At 35.1% G+C, this 24,697-nt stretch overlaps 1 long non-coding RNA gene across 3 annotated transcripts in view; it reads left to right on the top strand.

The window, feature by feature from the left end:
- The window catches only part of LOC309667160, a 384,581-nt gene that overhangs the window by 320,106 nt on the left and 39,778 nt on the right, over nt 1-24,697 (top strand). For all 3 annotated transcript variants that reach the window (XR_014267563.1, XR_014267564.1, XR_014267565.1), the window contains one exon: nt 1,326-1,363. This is a non-coding gene — a long non-coding RNA (uncharacterized lncRNA). The remainder of the gene's footprint in view (nt 1-1,325; nt 1,364-24,697) is intronic.

Raw genomic sequence — 24,697 nt, 5'->3', positions numbered from 1 at the left:
GTAGATCCCTTCTTTACAGTGTAGTTTTAGAATCAGCTTGTCAATTTCTACAAGAAAGCTTTCTGAAGTTCTAATTGAGATTATGTTGAATATATAGACTGAGTAGAAATATGAGTAGAAATTACATCTTAACAATATTATGCCTTTCTGATCCATGAATATGGCATAGCTTTACATCAATTTAGATCATTTGTTTTTGTCAATAATGGTTTACAGTTTATAGTGTACAAATCTGGCATGTATTTTGATTAAATTTACCCCTAATTATTTCATGTTTAAATATAATGAAAATAGTAATAATTAAAATTTCAAGTTCTAGTTTTTCATTGTCAGCATATACAACTGCAATTGATTTTTTATAGTCCCCTTGTATCCTGTGGACTTGCTAATTTGCTTATGAATTATAATGTTGGTAGTTTTTAGTAGATCCTTAGGATTTTCAATGTACATAATCTGGATTATGTTGTCTTAGAGTAAGAATGGTTTTTTTACATATTTTTACCTTTCTCCATGCCTTTTGTTCCTATTCTTTTTTTTTTTATTTTTGCCTTATTGCACTGGCTATAATCTCCTTTGCAATGTGGAATAAAAGTGGTATGAGCAAGCATTCCCTTCTTGTTTTAAATATTAGGGAAAAAATTTAATTTTTAATCATTGAAGATGTAGCTGAAGGCTTTTTGTGGACATCATTTATTAGATTAAAGAAGCTCATTTCTATTACTAATTTATAAGTGGATGTCAAATTTTGTTAAATGCTTTTTTTTTTTTAACATCTATTGAGATAATCATGTGGTTTTTCTCCTTTGTTAATATGTTGAATTACATTGACTGATTTTCAGATCTTGAACTAACCTTGCATTCCTGGGGGAAAATGTAGTTGGTCATGGTGTAGTAACCTTTTTAGAGATTGTTGGATTTGTCTTGATAATGTTTTGCTGAGGGCTTTTATGTCTATATTCATAAGAGATTCTTGTAATATCTGTGTCTTACCTTGGTATCAAGGCAGAGCTAGCTTTATAAAATAAATTGGCAAGTGTTTCCATATCTTCTATTTCCTGAAAGAGTTTATGTAGTTTTTGTATTATTTCTTTCTTTAATGATCGATAGAATTCATATTGAAGCCATTGGGCCTGGGATTTTCCTTATTGTACCTGTAAATTGAAATGCTTTAATAGGTATATGGCTACTCAGAATTTCTGTTTTTTCTTGGATCACTTTGGATAATTTTTTGTCTTTCAAGTAGTTTGTCTGCTTGATTAAGTTGGCAAATCTATTGGCATAAATATAGTCCTAATATCTGTTTATTATTCTTTTATTATTTCTAGGAACTGTTGTGATGGCCCCCCTTCCATATCCAGTAGAGGTAACCTTGTTCTCTCTGTCTCTTCCTCTCTCTCTTTTAGATGTCTCTCAGTATGTCTCATATACCTAGAGTTCCTCAATTTTATTGTTTTTTAAAAAACAGCTTTCGATTTTATGATTTTCCCATTTATTCATTCCTTTTATTTTACTGAATACAAGATTCAAATTATAAAAATACAATGTGATGCAGACAGGATTTCATTGGTAGCAGGAGATTTAAATTTATTTCTCAGAAAAGTGTCAATTAAAAAGAAGAAAAATAAGTAGAGGCATAGAAGAACCAAATAACAATAATTTATGTCTAATTGAGTATAAATAAATAAATATCACACTCTTCAAAGAAACAGAGCTTATAGCTTCTTTTAAAGCCTCCTAGTATATTAAAAATATGTATTATGCATGTCAAAAACTAAATACCTTTCTAAAAGTAGAAAGAATAAAGGCAACATTTTCTGTTCAATAAAACAATAAAACTAGAAAGTAGGGGCTTCTCTGGTGCTGCAGTGGCTAAGAATCCGCCCGCCAATGCAGGGGACATGGGTTCGAGCCCTGGCCCAGGAAGATCCCACATGCCTCGGAGCAACTAAGCCCGTGCACCACAACTACTGAGCCTGTGAGCCACAACTACTGAAGCCCATGCACCTAGAGCCCGTGCTCTGCAACAAAAGAAGCCACCGCAATGAGAAGCCCACGCACCGCAACGAAGAGTAGCCCCTGCTCGCCACTACTGGAGAAAGCCCGGGTGCAGCAATGAAGACCCAACACAGCTAATAAAGAAATAAAGAAATAATAAATTCTTTAAAAAAATAAAAATCCTATCACTGGAAAATTTAAAACTCACTTAGAAAACCCTTGTGATTGAAGGAACTCCCAATCAAAAATTCAGAATATCTAGAAAATTATTCAATATAATAATTATATCATTATCTAATAGAACCATTTGTATCCAGCTAAAATAGTACGTAGAGAAAATACATACACTTAAGAACCATATAATTAAAAGATTAAGGATAAAAATAAAGCATCCAACTCAAGAAGTTATAAAAACAAGAGGGCTTCCCTGGTGGCGCAGTGGTTGAAAATCTGCCTGCCAATTCGGGGGACACGGGTTCGAGCCCTGGTCTGGGAGGATCCCACATGCCGTGGAGCAACTAGGCCCGTGAGCCACAATTACTGAGCCTGCGCGTCTGGAGCCTGTGCTCCGCAACAAGAGAGGCCGCGATAGTGAGAGGCCCGCGCACAGCGATGAGGAGTGGCCCCCACTTGCCGCAACTGGAGAAAGCCCTCGCACAGAAACGAAGACCCAACACAGCCATAAATAAATAAATAAATACATACATACATACATACATACATACATACATACATACATACATACCAAAAAAAAAAAGAAGGAATGCTATCTTTAAAAAAAAAAAAAAAACCAAGAAAAAATTGGTTAAATGAGAACAGAAGAAAGGAATTGACAATGAAAAAAGACACAAGACTTAAAATCAGAAAACAAAAAGTGCCATAGCTAAACAAAAACTCAAGAGCTGTTTTAGTAAAAGCGACAATATCAATAGCATTAATAAGAAGACAATAAAATAATTATTATCAATAGCTTATCCAAATACTATGTGAGAATAGAGAAATATCCAGGACTTTGGTGGAAATTAGAGTCATAAGAGACTATAATGAGTCAGAGACTCTATTTGAAAATATAAATGGAGGAAAATATAAATGTAATTTATAAGTATAAATTATTGAAAGTGAATTTAGAAAGACAGAAATTCTAAACAAACCAATTACCATAGTAGAAAGAGAGAAAGTTATTAAAGAACATCATGACAAAATGCACCAGGACAAGATATAACAGAGGTGAATTCTATTGGGTCATTAAATAAAGATAATTTAAAATGCTACAGACTCTTCCTCAGCCTAAAGGAAGAGTTGTAATTGAAGGTTCAGTCACAAAGCAAGTTTACTCTTGTCTGCTACTGTCCTCTGAAATTTGCTTAATGAGCCTGCTTTTTCTTTTTTAATCTCTGTCCATGGAGCAGTCCCATGACTTTTCTGGTCACACTGAAATAATAAAATATTGCATTAATTTAGCAATTAGAATGTCCATGCTTAAGTAAAATGGATACTCTGATTTTCTTGTATTCCTCTCTCCTCAAGGAAGAGATAACTGCTGATAGACACTTGTAAGCAATGAGGAGGAGGAGGCTGGTGTCTTTCTACTGTAGCTAGTTCTAGGCTACTAATTTTTTTGCAAGTTCTTCTGAGTGTTCTGTCTTACCACGCATTTAGGTAGTTGCTATCTCTCACTTTAGGGCCTTGACCAAAGTTTCTATTGTTATATTGTGACATAGGAATGATTCAATAAAATTCACTAAATGAATAATTCCAGTGAAAGAAATTATATGATTATTTATAAAGATAATAAAAATGCAGTTGAAAAAAATCAATATTTATTTAATTTTTTAAAATAAAGTAGGATTGGATAGATGATTTCTTAACTTGATAAAATAAATCTATCTCAGCTTCCAAATCAGTGAAATAATTAACATGTCCATTAGTGTAGTGGTAACCACTCTTACCACTATTATTTAACTTAGTCTGAAGGGTTCAAGCTGAACAATTAGATAAGAGAAAGAAATGAGAGATATAAAACTGGAAAGCAAAAGATAAAATAATTCCTTTTCTCAATAGATGATATATCATACCTGAAAAATCCAAAGAATCAAAATAATTTCCAAACAGTAAGAAAACCAGTAATATCACTGAGGGCTGTTTTTGTATAAAAATAATAACCAAAATTAATAAGATTTTTATGTAGTTACATAAACACCAATTTGAAAATATAATTGAGAAAAAGATTCAGTTACAGAAAAAACATAATATTTAGTAACAAACTTATAAGAAATATGAAAGACATATATAAAGAAAGCTCTAATATATTAATAAGATACCAAAATTATAACTGAAAAAAGAAAAGGCATTTTCTATTCTTGAGTGGGAAGACATAAAATCATAAGAGTATTGTTTTCTCTAACTTAATCTGAAAATTTACTTAATTTCAATAAAATAGTAATATCTTTTTAGAACGCATAATATGATTCTGAACTTTATGTGAAAAAAAGAGTAGTAATGAATTGGCTATGTTACACATAATGGAATAGTATAAATACCACAGAATTTAAAACAGTTGGCAAGGCAAATACATCAGTAAGACTAAATAGAGTCCAGAAAAAGATACAATTTATTAATAAATGATTTTAGCATATGATCAAAATCACATTGTATTCTGATGGTGAACAGATGAATTATTCAACAAATTAGGCTGGAGCACCTAAGTGGATAACTAAAACAAATTCAAAGATTTAAATATAAAAAGTGAAAGCAGAAATATACTGGAAGAAACATGAAAGACTTTTAAAAAAATCTTGGAAAGAGACAGTTTGTTAGAGATAATATAAAACATTTAAGCTATAAAAGAAAGGCTATATAACTTTGCATAAAATAAAAGAAATATGAGAAGATTAAATGAATAAAAATAAATGCAATTGGCAAAGGGTGGATTTTCTGAGTACATATAGTTTTCCTAAAAAATAAATTTCAGAAAAAGTAAATGTGAGACAAGACCATGAAGAAACAGTATATAGAAGGGGAAATATGAATTACTCTTAAACATATAAAAAGGGCCTAAATTTCACACACAATAAAAGAAAAGAAAATTGAAACTATAAGGAGAAAATGTTCATGTGTAAGATTGGCAGAGATTTTTTTTTTTTTTTAAGATTTAATTCTTTTTTTAATTATTTATTTATTTATTTATTTATTTATGGCTGTGTTGGGTCTTCGTTTCTGTGCGAGGGCTTTCTCTAGTTATGGCAAGCGGGGGCCACTCTTCATCGCGGTGCACGGGCCTCTCACTATCGCGGCCTCTCTTGTTGCGGAGCACAGCCTCCAGACGCGCAGGCTCAGTAATTGTGGCTCACGGGCCCAGTTGCTCCGTGGCATGTGGGATCTTCCCAGACCAGGGCTCGAACCCGTGTCCCCTGCATTGGCAGGCAGATTCTCAACCACTGTGCCACCAGGGAAGCCCGTTGGCAGAGATTTTTGAAAAAAATGATACAGTGTAGGTGAGCGTGCAGGGAAATGAGCACTTACAGTTATTGGTAGAAATGTAAATTGTGACAATTCTGTGGAGGGCAATTTGTAATATCTATCAAAATGAAAAAAATACACATATGCTTTCACCACCGATATTGCCTCTAGAAATTCATCCTCAAGCTATACTCACATGGGTCAAAATAATCTATGCCTAAGGATATTAACTTCAGTGATCTTTATAGCTGCAAAAGGGTGGATGTAAGCTAATTTTCTGATAATAAGGTACTACTTATTTTAATTATGGTATATCCATGTAGCCATTAAAAAGGATGAGGAAGTTTTATGTATATTGATATAGAATGAGCTCTAGGATAAATTACTATTATATGATCATGTAATATTATTATGACATATTAGCAACCTATTGAACCATGCACATAATGCCACATTATTCATGGTGAATGGGAGATGACTTTTCTCTGTATGCCCTTTTGTACCTTTTGAATTTTGTAGCATTTGAATATTCAGTGCTCACAATGACTGTTTAAGACCATAATACCCATTCTACAGATAAGGCAACTGAGGCTCGGAAAGGCTAATTAATGTGCCCAATATCATAGGATTAGTAACCCGTTTGCCACCTGGAAACCAGGTCTGTCTAACTTCAAAGCCAATCATAACCAAGGTTTGGCCAAGTTCAACTGAGCATCACATTTAACTAAGTTTAAATAGTTGTTAACCATTTCTCCACCTCAGTGAGCTATATAGCACAACTTCTTCTTTTTAAATACCAACTTTGATATAAATTAGCTAACTTTATTACTATAGTTTGTGATTTTATGTACATGAAATCTTGTTCTCCTGAAAGATCCAATTAAGATTACATGAAAGTTTACAACAGTCCTGTTGTGTAGATGGTTCAATATTCCGACAACAAACTAGATAAACATTTTGCCAATCACTAATTAAAAAGCTGGCTCTAAGTACAATAATCTGGAGTCAGTTTTCATTCACATTTCTATTAAAGGCTAATGAATGCACAGCTAAACTAATTTAGTCAAATTGTTTCTTCATTGTGTTCAAAGTTAAAACTAACAATTCAGCTTTAGCCCTGAGTCTTTTAAATTATTTTTTCCTCCCCTATTGAGTAAAAGTCTAATTAAAAGCTTTTAGTCTTTCACATTGTGCAGGCTGCTAAGTGATATTGTTTAGTCTGCAGGGATTCAATTATTATTTGGCTTAAAAATACACATTTCCACAAGGATTTCTTTAACCCACTTTGCCTGGAAGGTTTTGTGCTCTAAAATTTAATCTGATAACAAGATTATTAAATTGTGAAACAAAAGAAAAATTATCTTTGGTGTGAGATTTTATTTGTATTTGGTGTGTAATTTTAACTCAGCTCTTAAGATTTACTGACTATTTGCTGTAAGGTTCAAGTCAGGTGGAGTGGAGGTATAAAAAGTATCCAAAATACTGTGTAGTAGGTGTGAGTTTAACTCTGCATATTCACGAACAGGACTAGTTATATAATTTGCAGGGCCTAGTACATGAAATGAAAATGTGGGGTCCCTTTATCAAAAACCAGGAATTTCAATATGGCAACAACAGAGCTCTAAACCAAGCACAAGGCCTTTCTGACCATGGGTCCTTGTGCGTGCCCGTGAAGCCAGCCCTGTTCTCAAGTGCAGAGTGTAGAAATCTCACATTATGTTATTATTACTTTTAAGATGAAAATGATTCCCCCAATCCCATTCTACTAGATGACAGACAAGCCCACATTCTCGAGCACCCCAGCTTAAAGGTCAGAGGCCTCATAGACACTGAAGGCTCCTGGTCTCTAGTCTGCACTGGTTGCCAGTGAAATGTTTCTGGTCCAAGCCCACTGTTCTGTTTCTGTTGCCGAAGATACCTGACTGGCCTGGGAACTTGGTGCCTAGCATTCAACCTTTCTAGCTACACCAAATTTGTAATCCAAATCAATACATTTGAGAGTGAACGGGGGCCCTACTGACTTAACAGACCTATAAGGGGCCTGTCCAGGCGAACGGTACTGTGTAGTCACCCTCATACAGCCATTTACTCCTGAAGTCCAGCCACATCTCCAGGCACCAGGAGGGACTGGGCTGGGACTTCCACCCTTAGCTGAACCTGTATACCTCCAGCTTCTCCATGGGCTGGGGGAAACTCTCCTCTCTGCCACCTGATGTGTAAAACCCAGCATACAGAGGACAATCAATTCAAATTAATCTGAACTGCCTATTATTTTCTTCCATTCTCCTAATAAAGTAGTCAGAGATAGTTTCTCACTTGGGTCTTTCTAGCTATTTAACTTCCCAGCAGGACAGTTGGGCTGTAGGTAGCCAGAAATTTTAAATACGGTAAAACCAACCAACCAGCCAACCAACCAACCAAACAAAAACCCCTAGTATTATTGAAGAGTGGAAGTTTTAATTTCTTAATAACAAATGTATAAACTTAAAAACAAACTAAAAATGTGAAAATATTTTTGTAGAAAATGTTTCTTAAAAACCTAACCATTTCCCTGTTTTCTAAAAGCATGTATACTGTATATAATAGATTTGTCCTTTGGTTGGGTCATTATATGAATTAGAATAGAGCTGTTAGAAACATATGCTCTGGAGCTTGACCATCTGGATAGGAATCCTAACTTAGCTGTAAGACCTTGGACGAGTTACTTAAATTCTCTGTGTCTCAGTTTCGTCATCTGTAAAATGGGGATACTAACAGTTCCCATGTCATAGTACTATGGTGAGCATTACCTCATAATGTATATATAAGGTAGTTTGAACAGCACAAGTCAATAAATATGAATAGCTAGAATTAATGTATTATACTCGATAAAATAACTCAGAGGCATTTGTGCCTCCAATAAATGATCCCATCCTGCAGTCATAAGTCTGCTTTAAGATAAAAATAATGTGTCAGTGTTTCAAATATCAGACACCAGTTATTACTATCCTTAAAAAATGTGTACATCATAGCAGCATGTTGCTTCTTTGCTGCATAACTCTTCTAGTTGTTTTCTAATCAGGTGTGCCCGATTTTCTTAGAGTTGTGCCCAAAGTAATAATAGGTAGGTTCAGAGTAAAACTGAGGGGCTATCCTAATAGTAGAGTAGATAAATTTTATTAGGTGGCCTTTTCAGACCTTGATTTGAGTTGATTAAAATGTTTTGTTTTGTTTTTTTGCTTCTCTCCAGATGCTTGATCATACTCTCAATAATTGAGATGGTTAATTAATGGGCCACTAGTTAAGTAAGCATTATAATATCTCACAGTTTTGTTATGAAGATGAAATAATATATTGTATATGAAAATTTTTTGTAGACACCATAGTGATACATACATTCAGGGTTTTATTATTGCTGATTTACATGCTAATATTATTAGATGTAGAACTCAAGGAAATATTAAACTTATATGTAATATTCAATGCAATCACTATCAAAATTCCAATGGCATTTTTTTCACGGATATAGAGAAAAATCCTAAGTTTTATATAGAACCTCAAAAGACCCTGCATAGCCAATGCAGTCTTAAGAAAGAAGAGCAAAGCTGGAGGCATCACACTTCCTGATTTCAAACTATATTACAAAGATGTAGTAATCAAAACAGTAATGGTATTGGCACAAAAATAGACATACAGATCAATTGAACAGAATAGAGAGCCCAGAAATAAACCCATCAGAATAAGCTCAGTTAATTTTTGACAAAGGAGCCAAGAATATACAATGAGGAAAGGATAGTCTCTTCAAAAAATTGTGTTGGGAAAAGTGGACAGTCACACACAGAAGAATGAAACTGGACCACTCATGCACCATGCACGAATTAACTCAAAATGGATTAAAGACTCAAAATAAGACCTGAAACCGTAAAATGTCTAAAAGAAAGCATAGGAAGTAAGTAACTTGACACCCATCCTGGCAATGATTTTCTGCATTTGACACAAAAAGCAAAGACAACAAACAAAAATAACTTCAACTTCTTTCCCTTTACTCATTCCATTTCCCTAGTATCCTTGATCTGGGCTTTCTTTTCTTAAACTCTTCAATATTTCTCAAAAATCCAAATTGTATGAAGAAAGCCAGAATTTTTTAAGTTATAATGTGCATACAGTTTACAGTCTTATTCAACCACAGGTTACATTAGCATAATGGATCTATGAAGACCTTGTCACCCTTTTACACTCAGATAGTTGCAGAAAACTCACTTCCTCAGCCTGAGAGAAGACCCTCTCCGCTGCAGTTGGCAGGTCCTCAGACAACAACTTATACAACCTTGATTTCAACATCAAGTCTTAATCACTCATGTTTCTCATTTAAAGCTTGTAATGATAGTAATTAGGTAAATGACTTTATTGTGTTTCCCACTCATTGCCAATGTTGCCATAACCAACTTTTCAAAGAAAAAGAGAAACAGAGAATCCTGCAGTTTACCCTTAAGGGAATTTTTACACAACTTTAGTTTCAGTTTCAGTGAGATGAAACATTCAGATGGAAACCTTTAGGGAGTAGTTAATGGCCGAAATGAATTCCCCTTATTACCCCCACTAAATTGTCAACTTGCTAGCATAAGACTATCTCAATAACAGTTAAATTAAAAGTGTAATTGAATGAGATGTCAGTACAGAAGAACAAACTGGTGAAACTTTCTATTTAAACTCAATTTTCAATAGTCTGTTAAGTTCTTAAGTCTTCGGAGAGCTATCATTTTGCTGAAAAAAGATCATATTCATGATTGTCTAGTTTTCGTTTGTATCACTTCAGTCCCTTAAAAAGAATTTTGTCTTAAACAGTCACTTTCTGTTTTCATAGAAAGCCTAGCTTTCTCTGGATTTTTCATAATTGCCTTTTCAAAGTGCATCCCACCCCCACAGGAAGTCATGACACTATTCTGAGATACTTTAAAGTCCATAGTAATGATGTCAGAGGGAAGGACTTCATGAATACAAGAATATTTTTCCAGAGAGGCACTCCCCAACTATCTTCTCTCTCTCTCTCTCTTATTAGTTTGAAATCTGGAAGGATTTAGAAAAGTTCTGTCAGCTCACCGAGGGGCCAGTGAAACTAATAAAGTTGTTTAAAGCTCTGGTCCCAGCCAGAGGCAGAGCTGAAACTAGAATTTAGACCTCTACCACTCTTTTTGTTACCAGGTCCAGGCTCGCCGTGTGACAGGCGAATAAATAGAGAGATGAGGTGTTGGGGCAATAAACAGCAACTTTATTCGGAAAGCCAGCAGACTGAAAAGATGGTGGACTAGTGTCCCAAAGAACCACCTTACCTGAGTTAGAATTCAAGCTTCTCTTATACTAAAAGGGAGAGAGGTGTGGCAGGTTGCTGCAAACTTCTTGGTGCTGGAATCCTTTGTTCTTGCATCTGTCCGTGTAGGTCTGATCATAATGTTCCTGTAAATCTGCAACAGAACAATTGTTATTTTCTGTTCTGCAACTTTTTATCTTTATATGAATGGAAAAGTGTTATATCTTTAAAGGTCAGAGCCTTGAGAATGGGCTATCATGTATATTTCAAGCTCTAGGCAACATTCGTTTACAGAGGTGCAAAGCCAGCATGACTAAGCACAGGCAACAGAGCACAAAGGTTAGAGCACAAAGCTAAGGGAATAGATCCAATATGGAGTCAGGTTTGTTCTTTTCTGTTACATTTTTATTAAACCACCTGTAAGATAACCATGAATTTTTTCTTTTCTCATTGTTCTTTCTCTATGCTTTTGTTCTTTTCTTCTTGAATCAAGACTGATGATTTCTTATTTCATTTACATTTATATTGCTTTATTCTCTTCATGTTTTTCTCTTTCAAGACTTTTTGGATCTTCCATTTCAAAATATCTGTTGAATGAATGAATGAATTGAATGAATTAATACCCAAGAGCAGGATAGCAGTGGTAGTGCAGTGTCTAGGAGTATGTATATAATCCTCTCTTCGCTGGTATCTTCTTGCATGGTGCTCTGTTTTACATTATGTGAGGAGTATAAACTCTGAGTGTTTCTTAGCATTTCTTTTATTAAACTAAAAGCTTTTTTCAAGTCGGGCAAAATCAAAATTTGCTCCTGTAACAAATTACCATAAAATTAGTGGCTTAAAACAGATTTATTATCTCACGGTGGGTAAGCCAGATGTCTTGAGTGGGTTCAGCTTAGTCCTCTACTCTGGGTCTCACAAAGCTGAAATGAAGGTGTCAGCAGCCTGAGCTCTTATCCAGAGGCTCTGGGAGAGAATCTGCTTTCAGACTTCTTCAAGTTGTTGGCAGAATTCATGTCCGTGCAATGCTGGGACTGAGGTCCCCATTTCCTTGCTGAATTTCAGCTGGAGCTTCCCTTACCCCCTTAAGGCTGCCTGCATTCCTTGTCACTCTATCTTCGAGCCAGCGTGTTGAGTCCTTGTCATACTTTGAATCTCTCTGAGTTTGCTGCTGCATCTCTTCTGCCTCAGCCAGAGAAAATTTTCTGTTTTTAAGGGCTCATGTGATTAGATTGATGCCAGCAAGATAATACAGGATAATCTACCTATTTTAAATTCTGTAACCTTAATTATATCTAAATCCTTTTTACCATACAAGGTAACATTTCCCCATGTTCCAGGGATCAGGATGTGGACATCTTTGGGGGACATTCTGCCTACCACCACAGCCCCCAAATCTGAATCCTCATAAGGAATACTCATCAATCACTTTTAATTCCCATGTCATTGGGAATAATTAGCAAACCTCTGAAAGCATGGAATTTAAAAAAATATTTTCAATAATCTAGAGTCTTTATTGAAAACAATATAAATGTGTTTTTAAAATTTGCATATGTTAAACTTCACTCTTTGTGTGTAAAGTTCTGTTGGTTTTGATAAATGCACAATGTCAAATATCCACCATTATGGTATCATGCAGAATACAAGCTTCACCTTTGTGCTTCACCAATTTATCCCTGCCCCCATCCCCCGAACCACTAGTAACCAATAATCTTTTTACTATCTCTGTAGTTTTGCCTTTTCCAAAATGACATATAGTTGGAATCATATAGTTTGTAGACTTTTCACTTAGAAATATGCACTCAAGTTTTCTCCTCATCTTTTAATTGCTTGATAGTTCATTTCTTTTTATTGCTGAATAATATTCCATTGTATAACTGTACCATAGTTTGTTTATACATTTACCTATTTAAAGACATCTTGGTTGCTTCCAATTTTTGGTGATTATGAATACATATGCTATAAACATTCGTGTACAGGTTTTTTTTTGTAAACATAAGTTTTCAACTCATAGTGTAAATACCTAGGAGCCTGATTGCTGGATTGTATGATAAGACTATGTTTAACTTTGTAAGAAACTGCCAAGCTGTCCTCCAAAGTGGTTGTACCAGTTTGTATTCCCACCAGCAGTAAATGGGAGTTTCTGTTTCTCCATGTCCTTACTAGGATTTGGTATTGTCAATTTTTGAACTTATCCATTCTAATAGATGTGTAGCGATATCTCATTGTTGTTTTAATTTGCATTTCCCTGATGAGAAATGATGTTGGTCACCTTTTCATATGTTTATTTTCATCTGAATATCTTCTATGTTGAGGTGTCTATTCAAACCTTTTAGCATTTTCAATTAGGTTGTTTGTTTTCTTATTGCTGAGTTTTAAGAGTTCTTTGTATATTTTGAGTAGAAGTCCTTTATCAGATAATGTGTTTTGCAAATATTTTCCCCTAGTTTGTGGCTTGTCTTTTCATTATCTTAACAATGTCTTTTCCAGAGCAGAAGCTTTTAATTTTAATAATGTCTGACATCAATTTTTCTTTCAATGGATCCTACTTTTGGCGCTGTATCTGCAAACTTATCACTGAACCCAAGGTCACCTAGATTTCTTCTATGTTTTTCTCTAGATGTTTTATAGTTTTAATTTTACACTTAGGACTATGATCTATTTTCAGTTAATTTATGTGAAAGGTGTAAGGGCTATGTCTAGTGTCTTTTTTGTATATAGGTATCCAATTGTTCCAGCACCATTTATTGAAAAGACTATCCTTTCTCCATTGAATTTCCTTTGCTCCTTTGTCAGAGATTAGTTGGCTATAATTGTGTGGGTCTGTTCCTGGACTCTCTATTCTGTTCCACTTTTCAAGATGTCTTTTTTTTTTTTTTTTCCCACCAATACACCAATACCACACTGTCTCAAATATTGTAGCTTTATAGTATGTTTTGAAGTCCAGTAATGTCAATTCTCCAACTGTGTTCTTCTTTAGTGTTGTATTGCCTATTCTGTATTTCTTGCCTTTCCATATAAACTTTATAATCACTTTAGCAATCTTGACAAAATCACTTACTGGGATTTTGACTAGATTGCATTGAATCTATGGATCAAGTTGGAAAGAATGGCATCTTAACAGTACTAAGTCTTATAACCCATACACACAGAATATATCTCCATTTATTTAAACCTTCTTCAATTTCATCAGTGTTTTGTAGTTTTGTGCATATAGACCCTGTACATTTTTTTAAAATTTATACATACATAGTTAATCTTTCTGATGCTAATGCAAATGATATTCTTTTAAATTTCAGATTTCAATTATTCATTACTGGTATAAATGAAAGCAGTTGACATTTATGCATTTACCTTGTATTCTGTGACCTTACTAGAATTACTTATTAATTTCAGGATATTTTTGTTGATTCTTTAGAATTTTCTACATAGACAGTCATGTCATTTGTGAACAAAGATAGTTTTATTTTTTCTCAATCCTTATACCTTTTATTTCTTTTTCTTATCTTATTTCACTGTCTAGGATTTCTAATATGATAGCAAATAAGAGTGGTGTGAGGGATTTCTTTGTTTTTTCCCTAATCTTGGAGTGAAACCATCCAGTTTCTCACAATTGAGTATGATGTTAGCTTTAGTTTTTGGGTTTTGTTTTTATTTTTTAGATGTTCTCTACCAAGTTGAAGAAATTTCCCTCCATTCTTAGCTTGCTCATAAAATCATAAATAGGTGTTGGATTTTGTCAAATGCTTTTTCTACATCAGTTGGTATACCATGCAATTTTTCCTCTTTAGCCTGTTGATGTGGTAGATTACACTAGTTGATTTTTAAATGTTGAGCCAGCCTTGCAAATCTGGAATAAATCCCACTTGGTTGTGGTCATAATTCTCTTTATACTTTATAGGATTAGATTTGCTATCATATCATTGAGGATTTTTGTATCTTTGTTCATAAGAGATATTTGGCTATACTTATCCTTTCATGTAATGTTTTTGGTTTGGGTTTTGCAATAATACGTTTTCATTGTAGCAAAATATGCATATCATAATATTTATCACATTAACCATTATTAACTGTACATGTCATTGGAATTAAATACATTCATAATGTTGTGTGACCATCACCACTATCTATAAAAATTTTCACCATCCCCAACAAAATCCCTGTACATATTGAACAGTAGTCCTCCCCTATCCTCCTCTCCCCAGCACCTGGCAACCTCTATTCTACTTTCTGTCTCTATAAATTTGCCTGTTATAGGTACCTCATCTGTGTACTCTGTCATTTTACATACAATATTTGTTCTGTTTCTGGCTAATTTTTCTTTTCTTTTTTTTTTTTTTTCACACACACACACTGTATTTTATTTTTACAAGAGATAAATAGACTGACACCAAGCATTGTACATGGATGACCACAACAAAAGCAACAATGATTGCAATTACCAAACATGAAACACACTCATACTATGTCATAATATTGACATTCAGTCCAGTAATCCTCCACTGTAACAGCTCCTTTACTTTGCAGTGAAAATTGATTTGTATATTCTTTGCCTCTGAGTCCTTGTGGGATTTTTTTTTTTTAATTCAGACAGAAAGTCACAAAAATTATACTCATCCTCATCAGTTCACTCAGTCCCATGTAATTAATTTTTTTTTTCATCTTGATCTTTTGTTAGCACTTTTATGAGTTCATCAGTTTTTCATTAGAGTTCTGAAAATGCTTATTCATTCAGTTCAGCAGTACAGTCAGTTACCAGAAACCTGTACTTGTCAGAGTCTTTTCCATGAATTTCTTGAAGATGAAAGCCTTTTATAGGAACATATTTGCAAAAGCATCAGAGTACACCCAGAACTGTCTGTAAATGACAAAAGACTTAAAAATGACCACTGTTAAAGATTTGATGAAAGTTCATAATAATGCAGTTGACAAGAACATTAGTTATTTCTGAGATATACATTTTAAAGTAATAACTAGGATTATTACTTATAACATTATACCAGAACATATAAGATTTTTAGAAATTTCATGTAATGTCTGAAACATTTATATTAACATATTTCCATACATATTTCCATACAAATACAAATATAAGATTTTTAGAAATTTCATATAATGTCTGAAACATTTATATTAACATATTTCCATACATATTTCCATACAAATACAAATATAAGATTTTTAGAAATTTCATGTAATATCTGAAACATTTATATTAACATATTTCCATACAAATAACCCAATGAAAGTTTAGTATTAGTTGTTTTGTTTGTTTGTTTTTTTACACTGCAGGTTCTTATTAGGCATCAATTTTATACACATCAGTGTATACATGTCAATCCCAATCGCCCAATTCAGCACACCACCATCCCCACCCCACCGCAGTTTTCCCCCCTTGGTGTCCATATGTCCATTCTCTACATCTGTGTCTCAACTTCTGCCCTGCAAACCGGCTCATCTGTACCATTTTTCTAGGTTCCACATACATGCATTAATATACGATATTTGTTTTTCTCTTTCTGACTTACTTTACTCTGTATGACAGTCTCTAGATCCATCCACTTCTCAACAAATGACTCAATTTCGTTCCTTTTTATGGCTGAGTAATATTCCATTGTATATATGTACCACATCTTCTTTATCCATTCCTCTGTTGATGGGCATTTAGGTTGCTTCCATGACCTGGCTATTGTAAATAGTGCTGCAATGAACATTCGGGTGCATGTGTCTTTTTGAATTATGGTTTTCTCTGGGTATATGCCTATTAGTGGGATTGCTGGGTCATATGGTAATTGTATTTTTAGTTTTTTAAGGAACCTCCATATTGTTCTCCATAGTGGCTGTATCAATTTACATTCCCACCAACAGTGCAAGAGGGTTCCCTTTTCTCCACACCCTCTCCAGCATTTGTTGTTTGTAGATTTTTCTGATGATGCCCATTCTAACAGGAGTGAGGTGATACCTCATTGTAGTTTTGATTTGCATTTCTCTAATAATTAGTGATGTTGAGCATCTTTTCATGTGCTTCGTGGCCGTCTGTATGTCTTCTTTGGAGAAATGTCTATTGAGGTCTTCTGCCCATTTTTGGATTGGGGTGTTTGTTTCTTTAATATTGACCTGAATGAGCTGTTTATATATTTTGGAGATTAATCCTTTGTCCGTTGATTTGTTTGCAAATATTTTCTCCCATTCTGAGGGTTGTCTTTTCGTCTTGTTTATGGTTTCCTTTGCTGTGCAAAAGCTTTGAAGTTTCATTAGGTCCCATTTGTTTATTTTTGTTTTTATTTCCATTACTCTAGGAGGTGAATCAAAAAAGATCTTGCTGTGATTTATGTCAAAGAGTGTTCTTCCTATGTTTTCCTCTAAGAGTTTTATAGTGTCCAGTCTTATATTTAGGTCCCTAATCCATTTTGAGTTTATTTTTGTGTATGGTGTTAGGGAGTATTCTAATTTCATTCTTTTACATGTAGCTTTCCAGTTTTCCCAGCACCACTTATTGAAGAGACTGTCTTTTCTCCATTGTATATCTTTGCCTCCTTTGTCATAGATTAGTTGACCATAGGTGTGTGGGTTAATCTCTGGGCTTTCTATCTTGTTCCATTGATCTATGTTTCTGTTTTTGTGCCAGTACCATATTGTCTTGATTACTGTAGCTTTGTAGTATAGTCTGAAGTCAGGGAGTCTGATTCCTCCAGCTCCATTTTTTTGCCTCAAGACTGCTTTGGCTATTCGGGGTCTTTTGTGTCTCCATACAAATTTTAAGATGATTTGTTCTAGCTCCGTAAAAAATGCCATTGGTAATTTGATAGGGATTGCATTGAATCTGTAGATTGCTTTGGGTAGTATACTCATTTTCACAATGTTGATTCTTCCAATCCAAGAACATGGTATATCTCTCCATCTGTTGGTATCATCTTTAATTTCTTTCATCAGTGTCTTATAGTTTTCTGCATACAGGTCTTTTGTCTCCCTAGGTAGGTTTATTCCTAGGTATTTTATTCTTTTTGTTGCAATGGTAAATGGGAGTGTTTCCATAATTTCTCTTTCAGATTTTTCATCATTAGTGTATAGGAATGCAAGAGATTTCTGTGCATTAATTTTGTATCCTGCAACTTTACCATATTCATTAATTAGCTCTAGCAGTTTTCTGGTGGCAGTTTTAGGATTCTCTATGTATAGTATCATGTCATCTGCAAACAGTGACAGTTTTACTTCTTCTTTTCCAATTTGTATTCCTTTTATTTCTTTTTCTTCTCTGATTGCCGTGGCTAGGACTTCCAGAACTATGTTGAATAATAGTGGTGAGAGTGGACATCCTTGTCTCGTTCCTGATCTTAGAGGAAATGCTTTCGGTTTTTCACCATTGAGAATGATGTTTGCTGTGGGTTTGTCATATATGGCCTTTATTATGTTGAGGTAGGTTCCCTCTATGCCCACTTTCTGGAGAGTTTTTATCATAAATGGGTGTTGAATTTTGTCAAAAGCTTTTTCTGCATCTATTGAGATGATCATATGGTTCTTATTCTTCAGTTTGTTAATATGGTGTATCACATTGATTGATTTGCGTATATTGAAGAATCCTTGCATCCCTGGGATAAATCCCACTTGATCGTGGTGTATGATCCTTTTAATGTGTTGTTGGATTCTGTTTGCTAGTATTTTGTTGAGGATTTTTGCATCTATATTCATCAGTGATATTGGTCTGTAATTTTCTTTTTTTGTAGTGTCATTGTCTGGTTTTGGTATCAGGGTGATGGTGGCCTCATAGAATGAGTTTGGGAGTGTTCCTTCCTCTGCAATTTTTTGGAAGAGTTTGAGAAGGATAGGTGTTAGCTCTTCTCTAAATGTTTGATAGAATTCACCTGTGAAGCCATCTGGTCCTGGACTTTTGTTTGTTGGAAGATGTTTAATCACAGTTTCAATTTCATTACTTGTGATTGGTCTGTTCATATTTTCTGTTTCTTCCTGGTTCAGTCTTGGAAGTTTATACCTTTCTAAAAATTTGTCCATTTCTTCCAGGTTGTCCATTTTATTGGCATAAAGTTGCTTGTAGTAGTCTCTTAGGATGCTTTGTATTTCTGCGGTGTCTGTTGTAACTTCTCCTTTTTCATTTCTGATTTTATTGATTTGAGTCCTCTCCCTCTTTTTCTTGATGAGTCTGGCTAATGGCTTATCAATTTTGTTTATCTTCTCAAAGAACCAGCTTTTAGTTTTATTGATCTTTGCTATTGTTTTCTTTGTTTCTATTTCATTTATTTCTGCTCTGACGTTTATGATTTCTTTCCTTCTGCTAACTTTGGGTTTTGTTTGTTCTTCTTTCTCTAGTTTCTTTAGGTGTAAGGTTAGATTGTTTACTTGAGATTTTTCTTGTTTCTTGAGGTAGGCTTGTATAGCTATAAACTTCCCTCTTAGAACTGCTTTCGCTGCATCCCATAGGTTTTGGGTTGTCGTGTTTTCATTGTCATTTGTGTCTAGGTATTTTTTTATTTCCTCTTTGATTTCTTCAGTGATCTCTTGATTATTTAGTAACGTATTGTTTAGCCTCCATGTGTTTGTCTTTTTTACGTTTTTTTCCCTGTAATTCATTTCTAATCTCATAACGTTGTGGTCAGAAAAGATGCTTGGTATGATTTCAATTTTCTTAAATTTACTGAGGCTTGATTTGTGACCCAAGATGTGATCTATCCTGGAGAATGTTCCATGCGCACTTGAGAAGAACGTGTAATCTGCTGTTTTTGGATGGAATGTCCTATATATATCAATTAAATCTATCTGGTCTATTGTGTCATTTAAAGCTTCTGTTTCCTTATTTATTTTCATTTTGGGTGATCTGTCCATTGGTGTAAGTGAGGTGTTAAAGTTCCCCACTATTATTGTGTTACTGTTCATTTCCTCTTTTATAGCTGTTAGCACTTGCCTTATGTATTGAGGTGCTCCTATGTTGGGTGCATATATATTTATAATTGTTATATCTTCTTCTTGGATTGATCCCTTGATCATTATGTAGTGTCCTTCCTTGTCTCTTGTAACATTCTTTATTTTAAAGTCTATTTTATCTGATATGAGTATTGCTACTCCAGCTTTCTTTTGATTTCCATTTGCATGGAATATCTTTTTCAATCCCCTCACTTTCAGTCTGAATATGTCCCTAGGTCTGAAATGGGTGTCTTGTAGACAGCATATATATGGGTCTTGTTTTTGTATCCATTCAGCAAGTCTCTGTCTTTTGGTTGGAGCATTTAATCCATTCACGTTTAAGGTAATTATCGATATGTGTGTTCCTATGACCATTTTCTTAATTGTTTTGGGTTTGTTTTTGTAGGTCCTTTTCTTCTCTTGTGTTTCCCACTTAGAGAAGTTCCGTTAGCATTTGTTGTAGAGCTGGTTGGGTGGTGCTGAATTCTCTTAGCTTTTGCTTGTCTGTAAAGCTTTTGATTTCTCCATCGAATCTGAATGAGATCCTTGCCAGGTAGAGTAATCTTGGTTGTAGGTTCTTCCCTTTCATCACTTTAAATATATCGTGCCACTCCCTTCTGGCTTGTAGAGTTTCTACTGAGAAATCAGCTGTTAACCTTATGGGAGTTCCCTTGTATGTTATTTGTCGTTTTTCCCTTGTTGCTTTTAATAATTTTTCTTTGTCTTTAATTTTTGTTAGTTTGATTACTATTTGTCTTGCCATGTTTCTCCTTGGGTTTATCCTGCCTGGGACTCTCTGCGCTTCCTGGACTTGGGTGGCTATTTCCTTTCCCATGTTAGGGAAGTTTTCAACTATAATCTCTTCAAATATTTTCTCGGGTCCTTTCTTGCTGTCTTCTCCTTCTGGAGCCCCTATAATGTGAATGTTGGTGTGTTTAATGTTGTCCCAGAGGTCTCTTAAGCTGTCTTCATTTCTTTTCATCCTTTTTTCTTTTTTCTGTTCTGCAGCAGTGAATTTCACCATTCTGTCTTCCAGGTCACTTATCTGTTCTTCTGCCTCAGTTATTCTGCTATCGATTCCTTCTAGTGTAGTTTTCATTGCAGTTATTGTATTGTTCATCTCTGTTTGTTTGTTCTTTAATTCTTCTAGGTCTTTGTGAAATATTTCTTGCATCTTCTCGATCTTTGCCTCCATTCTTTTTCCAAGGTCCTGGATCATCTTCACTATCATTATTCTGAATTCTTTTTCTGGAAGGTTGCCTATCTCCACTTCATTTAGTTGTTTTTCTGGGGTTTTATCTTGTTCCTTCATCTGGTACATAGCCCTCTGTCTTTTCATCTTATCTGTCTTTCTGTGAATGTGGTTTTTATTCCACAGGCTGCAGGATTGTAGTTCTTCTCGCTTGTGCTGTCTGCCCTCTGGTGGATGAGGCTATCTAAGAGGCTTATGTAAGTTTCCTGATGGGAGGGACTGGTGGTGGATAGAGCTGACTGTTGCTCTGGTAGGCAGAGCTCAGTAAATCTTTAATCCACTTGTCTGCTGGTGGGTGGGGCTGGGTTCCCTGCCTGTTGGTTTTTTGGCCTGAGGCAACCCAACACTGGAGCCTACCTGGGCTCTTTGGTGGGGCTAATGGTGGACTCTGGGGGGGCTCACGCCAAGGAGTACTTCCCAGAACTTCTGCTGCCAGTGTCCTTGTCCCCACGGTGAGCCACAGCTACCCCCTGCCTCTGCAGGAGACCCCCCAACACTAGCAAGTATTTCTGGTTCAGTCTCCCCTGTGGTCACTGTTCCTTCCCCTGGGTCCCGATGCGCACACTACTTTGTGTGTGTCCTCCAAGAGTGGAGTCTCTGCTTCCCTCAGTTCTGTCAAAGTCCTGCAATCAAATCCCAGTATTCTTCAAAGTCTGATTCTCTAGGAATTCCTCCTCCTGTTGCCGGACCCCCAGGTTGGGAAGCCTGACGTGGGGCTCAGAACCTTCACTCCAGCGGCTGGACTTCTGTAGTATAAGTGTTCTCCAGTCTGTGAGTCACCCACCCAGCAGTTACGGGATTTGATTTTACTGTGATTGCGCCCCTCCTACCGTCTCATTGTGGCTTCTCCTTTGTCTTTGGATGTGTGGTATCTTTTTTGGTGAGTTCCAGTGTCTTCCTGTTGATTATTGTCCAGCAGCTAGTAGTGATTCTGGTGTTCTCGCAAGACGGTTTGAGAGCACGTCCTTCGACTCCACCATCTTGGTTCCAATCCCCTTTACCCATTTTTAAATTGAGTTCTTTGTTCTTTTGTTGTTGAGTTTTAGGAGTTGTTTACATTCCAGATATCATTGTCTTATCAGATATGATTTACAATTTACACAGTTTTATTTGTATGTATTTTTTACAAATATGACTTACAAATATTTTCTCCCATTCAGTAAGTTGTCTTTCACTTTCCTGGCAGTACCCTTTGACATATAAAAATTCTTAATTTTGAACAGATTCAGTTTATCTATATTTTCTGTTGCATGCCTGTGCTTTTGGTGTTATATTCTTAAAGTCATTGCCAAATACAACATCATGAAGATTTTCTCCAATGTTATAAGAATTTTATAGTTTTAGCTCTTAAGTACAGGTCTTTGATCCAGTTTGAGTTAATTCTTGTAAATGATGTAAATTAAGGGTCCGATTTCCTTCTTTTGCATGTGGATATCCAGTTTTGCCAGAACCATTTTTTGAAAAGATTGTCCTTTCCTCATTGAATGCTCTTGGCACCCTCGTCAAAATCAGTTAACCATATACATAAGGGTTTCTTTCTGGGCTCCCTGTTCAATTCTATATTGGTCTATATGTCTGTCCTCATGACAGTACCATACTCTCTTGATTGTAGTGACTTTGTAATTAAGGCTCAAAATTGAGAAATGTGAGTCTTCTGACTTTATTCTTTATCCTTGTCTTGTTCTGATTTTAGGGGAATGCTTTTCAGTCTTTTACCACTGAGTATTATGTAAACTGTGGGTTTTTCATGAATACACTTTATCATGTTGAGAAGTCTTCCTTCTATTTTTAGATTTCTGAAAGTTTTTATTGTGAAAAGATGTTGGATTTTGTCAAATGCTTTCTCTGTATCAAATGAGATGATTATGTGTTTTTCCCCGCTTCATTCTATTAATGTGTAGTATTACATAGATTGACTTTCGTGTGTTAAAACACCTTTTTATTTCTGGGTTAAGTCCCACTTGGTCATGGTGAATAATTCTTTTAATATGCTACTGGATTTGATTTACTAATGTTTTGTTGAGGAGATTCGTATTTATATTTTTAAGAGATATTGGTCTGAAATTTTCTTGTAATGCCTATCTGATTTTGTATCGGAGTAGTGCTAGCTAGCTTCATGGAATGAATTAGGAAGTTTTCCCTTCCTTTTCAAATTTGGAAGAGTTTTAGAAGGATTTATGATAATTCTTCTTTAAACATTTAATAGAATTTATTGGTCAAACTCTCTGGTCCAGAACTTTTATTTTTTGGGTAGATTTTGATTGCTGATTCAATCTCTTTACTTGTTATAAAGATGTTGAAATTTTTCATTTCTTCTTCAGTCAGTTTAGGTAATTTTGTGTTTCAAGGAATTTTTCATTTTCTTCTAGGTTATCTAACTGGTTGATGTACAGTTATTCATAGTATTATCCTATAATCCTTTTTATCTCTGTAAGGTTGGTAGTAATATCCCCACTTTTATTTCTGATTTCAGTTATTTGTATCTTCTCTCTTTTGTTCTCTGTTACTCTACCTAAAAGTTTGTCAATTTTATTGATAAACTTTTGGTTTCATTGATTTTTCTTTATTATTTTCCTATTTTCTATTTCATTTATCTCTGCTCTTATCTTTAGTATGTCCTTCCTTTTACTAGTTTTGCATTTAGTTTGCTAATTTTTTTTCTAGTTCCTTAGGGTGTAAAGTTAGGTTATATATTTGAGATGTTTCTTCTTTTTTAATGTAAGCATTTACAGCTGTAAATTTCCCTCTGAGTACTGCTTTTTCTGAATCACATAAGTTTTGGTATATTGTGTTTTTCGGTTTCATTTGCTTCTTAGTATTTTCTAACTTTCCTTTTTTTTTCCTTTTTCTCTTTGACCCTTTGGTTGTTTAAGAGTGCATTGTTTGAGTCTTCATTTTTGTGAATTTTCCTGTTTTCCTTCAGTTAATGATTTCTAACTTCATTCCATTTGTGGTCCGAAAAGATACTTTATCTGACTTCAGTCTTTTTAAATTTATTAAGACTTGTTTTGTGGCCTAGCCTATGTTCTATCCTGGAGAGTGTGCCATGTGCACTTGAGAGGAATGTATATTCTGCTGTATTTGGGTGGAGTCTTCTGTATGTGTCTGCTAGACCTAGTTGTTTTTGGTTTGTTTGTTTGTTTTTTCTGTTGTTCACGTCCTCTATTTCTTTACTTCTGCCTGACTGATCTATTCATTATTGAAGGTGTGTTTGCATAAATATTTTTCTTAAAAGCTTTCCAGGTGGGCTTCCCTGGTGGCGCAGTGGTTGAGAATCTGCCTGCCAATGCAGGGGACACGGGTTCGAGCCCTGGTCTGGGAAGATCCCACATGCCGCGGAGCAACTGGGCCCGTGAGCCACAATTACTGAGCCTGCGCATCTGGAGCCTGTGCTCCGCAACAAGAGAGGCCGCGATAGTGAGAGGCCCGCGCACCGCGATGAAGAGTGGCCCCCGCTTGCCGCAACTAGAGAAAGCCCTCGCACAGCAACGAAGACCCAACACAGCCATAAATAAATAAATAAATAAAAGCTTTATTTTAAAAAAAAAAAAAAAAAAAAAAAAAGCTTTCCAGGTGATTCTTATGTGTAACCAGGTTTTAGAACAGCAAAAGCATATAAATGATTTGAAAGTGTAGTTAGGGGCAAATCCTTCTTATGAAGCAGTAATTGTTGAGTGTTTTATGTCATTTGCTTTTGCCCAGAATATGGTGTTTTCTTGCTTAGATTTAGGAGTTAGTGATTGATGTATTTATATAGAAGTACAATCCATTAGGATCAATTTTTTAGT

The sequence above is a fragment of the Balaenoptera physalus genome, assembly GCF_965194825.1.
Source record: "Balaenoptera physalus genome assembly, chromosome: 9".
NCBI lineage: Eukaryota > Metazoa > Chordata > Mammalia > Artiodactyla > Balaenopteridae > Balaenoptera > Balaenoptera physalus.
This window is presented reverse-complemented; position numbering and strand designations above follow the sequence as displayed.